Genomic DNA, 11,276 nt, shown 5'->3' on the forward strand with positions numbered 1-11,276 from the left:
GGCGGCCTCTCTCTACGGGGAGGAGACAGACAGTGACCAAAAGCAATCAGTTAAATACACAAACAGGATTTAGAGGGTGGAAAGTGACAAGAAGAGAAACATGGCAGGAAAAATGGGGGTGAAATTTTACATGGAGCCATGGGGAAGGCTGTTGAGGAAGACCTGTAGGAGTGGGGGGCTCCCAGACAGGAACTGTGGCCCACTGCACGGATATGAGCAAGTTTGGAAGGGAATGAGTCCCCCCAAGCCTCAGCCTCGGCCAGCCATTCTCAGGTCTAGGCAGGAAAGATGCCAGCTGTCCCACGTCAGCTGAGGTGTTCAAACAGCGGTGTCCCCTCAGCAGGGAGACTGCAGAGGGGATTGAAGCCTTGGGCAGGGGGCTAAAGTAGGCCAATCCTCATTCTGCAAGTGTCCTTGGCCCCGCAGTTTGTTGGCTGTGCAGCGTCTCAGGCACTCCCTGAAGGTCGAGTCTTGGCCGAGATTTCGGCTCACCCCAGTTCAGCTTCTGCTCCTAGCCAGGAATGGCGTTTCCTAACCACACGTCCACGGAGCAGGGAGGTACATCTCCACCCACTCCCATTCCTTCTCCACAGCTTGCCATGGGGCAGTGCTGGGTTTAGTTCCTCTCCTTATTTGGAGCTGGGGTGTGGACAGGTGTGCAGGTGGACAGGCAGCAGCCAAGGTAGAACGCAAGTCAGCCACGGGTGGCATGTCGGGAAGCACCAGAAGGTGCAAAAGTTTGGCATCCAGGGCCTCCCTGGACCGACTGAAATTTGGTCTACATGTGCTCTTGTACCCACGTGGGAGGGCTCAGTGCTGCCTGGGTCTGGATTTCCTGGAGATGGGATTTCAGGGAGCAGAGGACGACTCTGGATGAGTGACCTAGCCGTAAGTGAGAGTATTTACTGAGCCCAGCAATGGGCAGAGCATGGTTCTGGGGGTGGCTGGCTTGGGGGCAACACAGACATGTAAACAGTTGTCTGTGTGAGTGGAGGGGGCAGAAGTTGATAAGATCAGGGAGTGACGGGCAGGAGGGTCTGGGAGCTCATTTCTCATAATTAGGTGTTTTCATGGTAGCTTTGTGCTGCTGCCAGCAGAACCCCTTGTTTGGATGAACTTGTAGTGGGGTGATATTTTAATCTCCCATATTCTGTTAGTTTGCCAGAGCTGCCCTAACAAAGTACCACAAACTAGGTGGCTTGAAGCAATAGAAATTCACTGCCTTGCAGTTCTGCAGGCCAAAAGTCTCTGATCGAGGTGCGAGCAGGGATGGGTCCTGCTGGGGCTGTGACGGAGACTCTATTCCAGGCCTCCCCAGCTCTGGATGGTTTTCTGGCCACCTTTGGCATTCCTGGGCTTCTACATGTGTCACCTCAATCTCTGCCTTCGTGTCTACATGGCAGTCTCCCTGTGTGCGTGTCTGTGTCCACATTTCCCCTTTTTATCAGGATACATTCATATTGGATCAGGGCCCACCCTACTCCAGTATGACATCATCTTAACTTATCACATCTGCAATCACCCTAATTCCAAATAAGGGTCCTTTGGAGGCACCGGGGCTTAGGACTTTGTATTTGTTTGCTGGGACTGCCATAACAAAGTACTGCAGACCCAGGGGCTTAAACAATAGAAATGGATTTCTCCCAGTTCTGGAGGCTGGAAGTCCATGACCAAGGGGTTCGCAGGGCTGGTTTCTTCCAAGGTTTCTCTCCTTGGCTTGCAGAGGAACGTCTCCTCCCCGTGTCTTCACCTGGCCTTTCCTCCAGGTGTGGCTATGTCCATATCTTCCCTTCTCGTAAGCACTCCAGGCAGATGGGATTACAGCCCACCCACATGACCTCATTTTAACTTAATTACACTACTTTTTAAAGGCCCTTTCTCCAAATGCAGTCACATTCTGAGGTACAGGGGTTAGGGCTTCAACATATGGATTTTGGAGAAACACAATTCAGGTCATAAGACTTCAACATACCTTTTTGGGGGAAACAGTTCAACTCATAACACACACTGTGAAGCAGTTTTACCTCTTGCTACAAACATTTCCTCAGCTCCCATTCTGTGCTGGGCACCGTGCTAGAGGTGGGGGGAGCCGTAGCATCACCCTTCCAGGAGCCCCGTCTGCAATGGGTGGCAGACCAGTTGTGACTGTAGCTTGTGTGACAGCTGCCAAACTAGAGGCCCAAGGGTAAGGGGCTGGGAGAGCTGAGAGGGGCCACACTCACTCAGCGGGGAAGTGAGGCAGGAAAATGTAACTGGACAAGGCTGACTGGGAGGCAGCCAGACCAGCAGGAGGGTGGGGGCGGGTGGGGGCGTTTCAGGCAGGGGAGCCACACTTGCAGAGGCTCAGCAGCACCAGGGAGCCTGGCACATTCTGGAAACTGCAGGTAGGTGTGTGGCAAGAGCACAGGGAGATGAGTCCCCAGCAGGGCCCAGCTGTGGGGAATGACGTCCACCTGGCTACAGGTGCTGGGATTTAACGGCTAACCCAGGAGAGTGTGAGCTGGTCAGATTTGATCAATGAGTGTCTGAATGAACGAACGAAGTGAACCATTAGTCAGGCTCATATACATGCTAGATGTTGCCGAGAGTTCAGAACAAAATAAAAGTAACAACCAATCACGCAGAGGGCCAGAAAGGCAAAGTACTGCGCCCAAAGTCACCCTGCTAGGATGTGGCAAAGGCAAATACGAAGCTACTTCATCAGACCCTGGAGCCGGTGCTCCACGCTGTGCCGCCTCCATCTCCCTGTGTTCCACCCTCATTCTCAAACGGGAGCCACTTCCCGAAAGAAGCCTGCGAAGGCCTCGTCCCGGAATCCCAGTGGCTTCCCTGCCCCCGGGTAAGGGTTAGGGATTAGGGGCACGGGAGGCTCTTTCTCCCAAAGCAGTGCCACCCGGTGCCTTTCCTGACCTGGTCGTTACGGAGCCCTGGGAAACTGATACCCCACCAAAGACTTGGCCCTTCAGCCCCTCTTGCTTCCGGGCCCCTCATCTGCTTGTGGCTGCTCTGCTCCCAGGGGCTCTGGGACCACTCCTGGACTGAGCTCTCCTGTCCCATGTCCCGTGTTCCATACCCCACCACGTGGAGGAGAGGATCCCTTAGGCCCCACTCACCAGCCCAGACAGCCCTAAGCAGTGGCCTCGAGGAGAGTCCCTCACAACCCCATATGCCATTTCCTCTCTGCAATCTTCCTTCACCCTCTTCTCTGCCTGCTCTCCAGCCGCTTCCTCCGAACCTTCCGGGCGTCTGTGAGGCCCTCCTGTCCTGGATCCCCAGCACCGTGACCCAGTTCTGTGGTGCGTGTCTCTGAGCGCTCCTGCAGGCAGGGCTCGGAGCTCCCATCCCTCCCCTTGCTCCGTTTCTGTGTTCGGGGAGGAAAGAATGAATGGAAGTTGTGAGAAACTAGTCTGGGCTCACATGTCCAGCGGCCGGCATTGACTAAACAGTCCTGTGCCAGGCGCCTCACTTGCCTTGCCATTTTTTTGCAGCATAAATCCGCCCTTTATTGCCTCCAAAAAGCTATTTTCTACAGCTTTACCCAGGTGTAACTGATATTTAATGAAGCAGTACAATTTGATGAGTTTGACATGTCTACACCTGTGAAACCGCCTCCAGAAGCCATGTGCCCCTCTGTCGCCTGTCCCTCCTGCCCCTGCGTACCCTCCCTCTCCAGGCAGACTGTGATCTGCCTCTGTCACTGTGACGAGTGTGCATTTTCTAGAAACTTATCTGAATGGAATCATGCAGCACACACTCTTCTTCCATCTAGTATAAGGAGGTGATGTGGAACTTTCTAAGAAATGGTCAAACTGTTTTCCAAGGGGGCTAGGCTGTTTTCTGTTCCCGCCAGAGAGGAGTGGGGAGGTGGGGGGGCGTCTGCCCCCCGCCCCCCACCCCCCCACCGCCATTACTGATGGTCACTGTAGCCGTGGGCGTGTGGTGGCATCTCACTGTGGCTTTCGTTTGCATTTCCTGGTGGCGAATGACCCCAAGGTTTGGTTCTCACGGCCTGCCCGTGAGGTAGGAGGTGTTGGCCCAGTTTCCCAGGGAGGAGGCTTAGGAGCAGATCCATGGGGTAACCTGCCCGAGGCCACCCCATCCCTGAATGGGAGAACCGAAGTTGTCCCTGTTGCTCACCTTCTTCTTTCCTGAGCTGGCAGATCCCCTGTGACCCCATCAACTCTGAGCCCCACCGGGTGTCCAATTAGGGCAAAGGGATCATCTGAGGGAGGAAGAGGCAGCCGCGGGCTTGCTCCCCCAAGACTCTCTCTCTTCAAAAGCAACAAAGGCGCCTGGCCCTCAGCACGGAGCCTGGCCAGGGGCCCCTTCTTTTCCATCAGCCTCAGTTCACTAGATGCCCACAGCGCGCTCCTCTTCTATCAGAAGGAGCAGAGGCCCCCTGCTCCCCACGAGCCCCTCTAGCCCGGCTCCCTCATCTCTGGAGAGGATCCCAATCTCCTCAGAACTCCGAATCTCCTCAGAACTCACCCTCCCACCTCTGTCTCTGCTGTGGAGACTCCCGAGGCTGGGACAAGTGGCTGGAGGCATCCCCCTCAGGGGCGAGTGGCAGGAGCGCCTCTGGGGCGGGGCAGCCACCTGGGGAAGAAAAGGGAGGGCCACGGGGCCCTTGGGTGCCTGTCCCGCCCCCCCCACAGGGCCAGCTTTCCTCTCAGCACACAGGGCTGTGTCCCTGCACGGATCAACCAGACCCCAGAGCAGGGGAGTTGACAGCTCTGAGATAAGCTTGTGCCCCCCACCCCAGTCATGGGGTCAAATCTAACTTTAGGGGTTTCTCAGCCAAAATGCCCTTTGCCACCAGGACTGTCCCAACAAAGGCCTGTCCCTCTTCCCTTGGCTACTCTTTCTCTTGGTCTTGGTCCTTATTGCACCCTCAGCAGCACAGGCAGGCTGTGTGTGTGTGTGTGTGTCTGCACTTGCACGCATGGTGCGGAGTCATTTGGGCCTGAGTTCTGCGATTGAATCTGTTCCCCTGCAAGGCTCTGTCCCGTCAATGAACTCTCTGCGCTTTGGTTGACTTCACTGCATAACGGCCATGACGCAGCCTGGACGCTGGGAGTGATGAGTCAGTTAAAGGGGAAGTGTCACGTCAAGCGCCTCTGCCTGAACTTGCACCAAGCAGGCACCTCCACAGGTTTTCTCCCCACTTGTGCCCCTTACTTTTGCCCTGGCCTGAGTCCTGAGTCAAGGGAGGGAATGGAAGGTCTGTGGGTTGGTTCCAGGCAGGGGGAGAGCCCTGACCAGATGAGGGTTCTGAGCCTGGGGTCCATCCCGACAGCGGGGGACCTGCAATGCTGGGCCAGGAGCCCGAACTTCAGGCTGCCAAAGGTAGACTAACTCAGCAGAGGCGAGTTCCCAGGGCCTGTGTCCCCTTCCTTCTCCTCACCTCCAACAGCAAAGGGAGGGGTCAGCGGCTGCCTGCCTTCGATAAATCTGAGAAGGAGCCCGGCCCGCTTCCAGATGTAGAAAACAGCTGACTTGCGCTCGGAGTTTTGTAGCTGCCTTGACTCAAAGCAGCATCACCCCCACCACACCCCAGTGCAGAGGAGTGAACTGGCGCTGAGTCACAAAGCACAGCCCCAAACCTGCCCTGGGCCACAGCCCGCCCACCGCCCCCCCAGCTTCCTGAGATTGGCTCGTGGGAGCAGAGACCTGAGAGATGAGGAGGGGCACTGAGGTCTGGGAGGAGCATGCTAAGCCCGTGGGATGGCAAGAGCAAAGTCCCCCAGCAAGGGACAACAAGGGACAAGAGACAGGCCAGGGCAGCCATGCCTGAGACTGAGCCTGGAGGATGATGGGCAGCAGGGACTGTCCAGAGCTTTGCTGACCAGAGATGAGTTTGGTTCTAAGAGCCACGGAAAACCACCGGAAGGTTTTAGGCTGGGGAAGGGCAGGATCTTCCTGTTTTAGAACGGCACTGCTGGCCAAGCGCCGTGGCTCATGCCTGTAATCCCAGCACTTTGGGAGGCCGAGGAGGTTAGGAGTTCGAGACCAGCCTCACCAACATGGTGAAAACCCATCTCTACTAAAAATACCCAAAAAATTAGCTGGGTGTGGTGGCACGTGCCTGTAATCCCAGCTACTCAAGAGGCTGAGGCACGAGAATTGCTTGAACCCAGGAGGCAGAGGTTACAGTGAGCTGAGATCACACCACTACACTCCAGCCTGGGTGACAGAGCAAAACTCCGTCTCAAAACAAAAAAAAAAAAAAGAAAGAAAGAAAGGCACTGCTGGCTGTGCAGTGGAAACCAGTCTGCGGGAGGGCAAGAGTGGAAGAGGCCATTGCAGTCAGTCAGGCCAGACGAGATGTTGCTCTGGCCGGGCCACGGCAGTGGAGGCGGGAGGAGCGTGGGGTGCAGGATGCATTCTGGCTGCAGAGCGGGTTTCTTGGGGTGCTGCTACTGACATTTTGGACTGGAAGACACTTCACTGTGGGATCTGGCCTGTGCACTGTAGGGTGTTTAGAAGCATCCCTGGCCTGAGTCCACTAGACACCCATAGCACCACCCACCCCCAGTTAAGACAATAAAACATGTCTTCAGACATTGCCAAATGTCCCCTGGGGGCCACAGTCACTCTGGGCTGAGAACCATTGCTGCAGAGCCTGCAGAACTTAGGGCTAGATTGTGCATGGATTTGGAGTGAAAGGGAGAAAACAAGCACTGCCAGGGGTTTCTCATCTCAGCAATTAAGCGGGGGCAGTTACTGAGTTCAGGAAGCCTTGGCGCCAGCGGCTGTTGTCAGGTTGAACGCTGGAATCCAGTACTGGAAACCAGAGTCTGGAGCTCAGGGAGGGTCTGGGTTGAAGGGAGAGATGGGAATGTTGCTGGGGTGCGGCTTTCCAGGGACAGAGTGTGGACAGAGAAGAGCCAAAGAGACAACTCCAATGTCACAGCCTCAGAAAGAGCGGAACCAAGGCCAGTGGGCCTCACAGGAGCCAGGGGAGACACCTGCAGGAGCCGTCCGCTGGGTCAAATGCCGGGAAGTCTGAGTAGCATGTGGACAGTGAGCTGGGTGAGGAAGGAGGGAAAAGCTAAGCCCCTTCCCAGCTGCAGGCTTCCTACCTGCAGCAAGCTCAGGACGGCAGAGGCAAGAAGCCTTCATTTTAACTCAGATTCTGGACGGGACATTTCACCTTCCTGCAGTGAGACAGTTTTTATTAACTAAGAGCAACCAGAAAAGTTATAGGATTGCCTGAGTTTGCAGCAGTGGCCAGGGAAGAGGTGATTCCACCGACTAAATCGGGAGTTGCTTTGTGATTTGATCCTAAAAGTGCTGTTAATTCAACGCATTGGCCACATTTGTCTGAAGGAACAAGGCCAGGGTGGACAGAGCTGCTGATGGAGGACCTGTGATGGCCTGGAGCCCAGCCCAGCTTGTCAGCTGTAGGTGGGACTTCCCAGACCCATCCAACGCAAAGCTCCGCCACAGAGAGGAGACAGCCATGAACTTGAGTACAGGTAAAACAAAGCAGAATTAGTGAGTGCTACCATCAACCTACATGCTGAACACTGGGGAGAATAGAGAAGGAAGCCACGAGTCTGACAGGGGTGAGGAAGGGTGGAAACCAAGGAGGGCTCCTCTGAGGAGGTGACACTTAAACTGGGCCTTGAAGGCAGAATTTCAACAAGCAGAGAAAGGAAATCATTTTTCATGAGTTTTTAGCGTACTCCCTCCAGTAACTCTCCTCTCCCCCAACTCAAGTGGACTATTGTGAAGTGGCCAGAACAAAGCTAGGCCCTTTCTTATCTAGATTTTTCCATTTCACATGCAAAAGGGGAAAAAAAAAATCACCTCTGATTCTTCTCCGTGGGATGTTTCATTCTAAAAAACGAATTCATTCAACATTTATTTATTAAGCACCAACTACATACCAGGCACGATTAGCATTATGTGTTTTAACTCACTTATCTTCCGTAGTCCATGGAGGGGCATACCAATATTATTCCCATTTTACAGATGAAGCAACTGATGGACAGAGAGATTAAGTAACTGGCCCAAAGTCTCACGGCAAGTACCCGGCAGAGCTGGGATTTGGGCCCACCTGTAATAGTTGGGCTCCAGAGTCTGAGAGCTGCACTATTACTCTCCATGGCCCTTCTTTCATGGAAAACTCAGGGCAATTGGCCATTTGCAAAGGAGGAAGGAAATGCACCTGCCGCTCCTTTGATCATCTATGAACAGGTGCAATACTTCCGCAGGTCTGAGGCCGTTCATTTCATGCCACCACAACTGGCTTCATGGCTCCAGTTTGTGGTCAAAGCTTCTGCTCCCACCACTTCTGGGGCTAAATTGTGGGAAAAGTGAAAGCCAATGTAGCAGGCCTGGGGCAAGGGCTGATCTCTCCTGAAAACCAGGAGACAGCTTGGAGAGCCTGGGCTCCAGACAGGTCTCTATCACAGGCCAATTGGACTTCCCTTGCAGGACCTATGGGATACTGCAGGATGAATGAGCTAAAACTCCCCACGGTCACTCCAATGCTAAGAGCCATATGGCTGGTCCTCTCAGCCTCCCTTGACTTCTCTCTTGTCCACATGCCCCACTGGGTCCTCCCAGCCACCCGTGCCCTGCCATGCAATCAGGCATCCAGCTCCTGCTGACCTTCCTGTCTCCCCTCCATCACCTTATTTCAGGTCCTCAGCATTTCTCACCCAAGCAGTTGCAATAACTTCCTAACCAGTTTCACAGTCTCCAGGCCTGCCACCCCCTAAACCATCTTCCAACTCCCAATTCATTTCTTAAAATGAAGCTTTATTGTATGACTTCCCCTCTCAAGAACCTTTGGTGGCTCCCCAATATCCTGCTGAAGTAAGTATAAACTGCTCAACTTGGGAATCAGGCTTGCATTCATCCATCCCAGGCCACCAGCCTCCTCTCTTACTGATCCCCTGCACCTCCTTTGATGTGTGCTTACCCATCCCCTTGCTGCCTCTGCCCCCCACGATCAGCCCCACAGCTTTCTCTCCACCTCTCCATGTCTGAATCTGTTATGATCCAGCTCAAGAAAGACTTCTCGGACCACCCTAGATGAAAGCAATCACTTGCTTTGAATTTCTGAGGCTCCTTTCATCAGGTATATGCTGCCTTGTTTGATTCCCCAGATACCCATGAGTTGCCTAAGGCCACCCTGGTGCTCTTCTCCCTGCCCTGCATAGGCTGGGCACAGAGGCAGTGAGAACAGTGTGACACAGGCTTTGAGACCACCAAGTTCTAGCTCTGTCACTTGCAAACAGCTTTACCTGGAGTAAGTCTTGAAATATCTCCTGTAACGTTTCCTCTTCTGTTAGGTAGAAATAGAAAACTACTTCCCAGGCTCTATGAGAATTAAATGGGGGCGATGCATGTAAATGCTCAACAAATGACTAGGAGGAGAAGGGAATGCCCAAGGGAGATAACCTCCCCTCTGTTCTTTCACATTTGCATATATAGTTTCACAGGGGGTTTTTTTTCCTCCTAGGAAAATTAGATCCTGACACATATTCAAGGAACCTGCTGCAGCTGTTTCTCCAAGAACAGAGAGCCTGGGGATGTCCCATCTTCAGCCCATCAAGTCCCAAGTGCTTAGTCACCTGCTCAGCCTCAGACTGCTCACCTGCACATCCCTCAGACATGAGGGATGCCATCAAAGAAAAGCAAACAATAACACACCCGTGACAAAGCCATTTACTAAATTAATAGAGGCAAGGAGCATAAAACCCTGAAAGAACGATTAAACCTTGCATTTGCTCCAAGCCTATTCCTTTTCCACATCTGCATTTGCCAGGTCATCTGCTCCTAACAGTCTTACCCTTTTTGTGCCATGAACCCCTTTGGTAGTTTGGTGACTGCCAATAACAAATCAAATAAAATAATACATAGAATTACTGTCTTAATCTGTTTTCCGTTGCTATAACAGAATATCACAGACTGGGTAATTTATTTTTTTAAAGAAAGGTTATTTAGCTCACAGTTCTGGAGGCTGAGAAGTCCAAGAGCATGGCACCAGCCTCTGGCGAGGGCCTTTGTGCTGCATGATGATGCATCCCAGCATGGGACATGGTGAGAGAGCAAGAGCGAGAGAGCCAGAGAGAGCTCCATGTTATAACAAAATCACTCCTGTGATAATGAAACTACTCCTGTGATAGTGACATTGACCCATTCGTAAAGGTAAAGCCCTCATGAATCCATTAATCCATTCAAGAGGGCAAAGGGATTAGGTTTCTAAAGCCCTAACTTCTGGGGGACACATTCAAAACATAGCAATTATGAAATAAACCAGCTACTATATATTGAAAGACAGTGGCTCATGCCCTTAATCCCAGCACTTTGGGAACCTGAGGCGGGAGGATCACTTAATCCCAGGAATTCAAGGTTGCAGTGAGCTGTGATCACACTGCACTCCAGCTGAAAACAAAGTGAGACCCTATCTCCGTACATACATACATACATATATAAAATATATTTCTGAAACGCTGAGGAGTCTGAGAGAATTGAAATTAAGTAGGCAGGGTTTATCCTCAAGCCTGATGTGACTTCTATCTGAGTTGTAGAAAAAGGGGCCACATTTAAAACTAAGGAGGAATTAACAGGCAGCTTCATAAATATTTCAGACTCCCATGACCCTTGAAGTGAAGTGAATTGACTCTGTGGGGGTAGGGGAGGGGTCTGTGAAGATGCTGTGACCATTAGCCACATCTTCACCAGGGCTAGGGACATAAGCAGCCTTGGCCAAGGGAGTACATCCCAGTGCCAGGCCCTGGGACAGAGACACAAACCCACTGTGACACCTTTCACTCCAACAGACCTGCTGCATGCTATTCATGGCCATGTGACCCACAGAGGTGCACAGAGCCCCGCACTTACAAGGTTCCTGCAATTGCTTTGATGTTGTCATCATGTTAAAACATTTATTTATTTTTTTTTTTGAGATGGGATCTCGCTGTTGCCCAGGCTGGAGTGCAGAGGTGCAATCATGGCTCACTGCAGCCTCTACCTTCCCAGCTCAAGCAACCCTCCCTTCTCAGCCTCCCAGGTAGCTGGGACTACAAGTGCATGCCAACACACCCAGCTAATTTTTAAATTTTTTGTAGAAATGGAGTCTCACTCACTACATTGCCCAGGCTGGTCTCAAACTCCTGGACTCAAGTGATCCTCCCACCTTAGCCTCCCAAAGCACTGAGATTACAGGCATGAGCCACTGAGCCCTGCCAAAATTCCTAATAATTTTTGAACAAGGGTCCACACATTTCATTTGGCACTGGGCGTCCCAAACTATGTAG

General features: G+C 52.6%; 1 long non-coding RNA gene across 1 annotated transcript; it reads left to right on the top strand.

Annotated features, from left to right (window-relative positions):
• The first annotated feature begins 812 nt into the window (after nt 1–812).
• On the top strand, nt 813–9,879 carry LOC102115386 (uncharacterized). Its single transcript, XR_283574.5, has 3 exons — nt 813–888; nt 7,330–7,478; nt 9,476–9,879. It is a non-coding gene; the product is annotated as an uncharacterized lncRNA (long non-coding RNA).
• The last annotated feature ends 1,397 nt before the right edge of the window (nt 9,880–11,276 follow it).

Source organism: Macaca fascicularis, chromosome 13 (assembly GCF_037993035.2).
Source record: "Macaca fascicularis isolate 582-1 chromosome 13, T2T-MFA8v1.1".
NCBI lineage: Eukaryota > Metazoa > Chordata > Mammalia > Primates > Cercopithecidae > Macaca > Macaca fascicularis.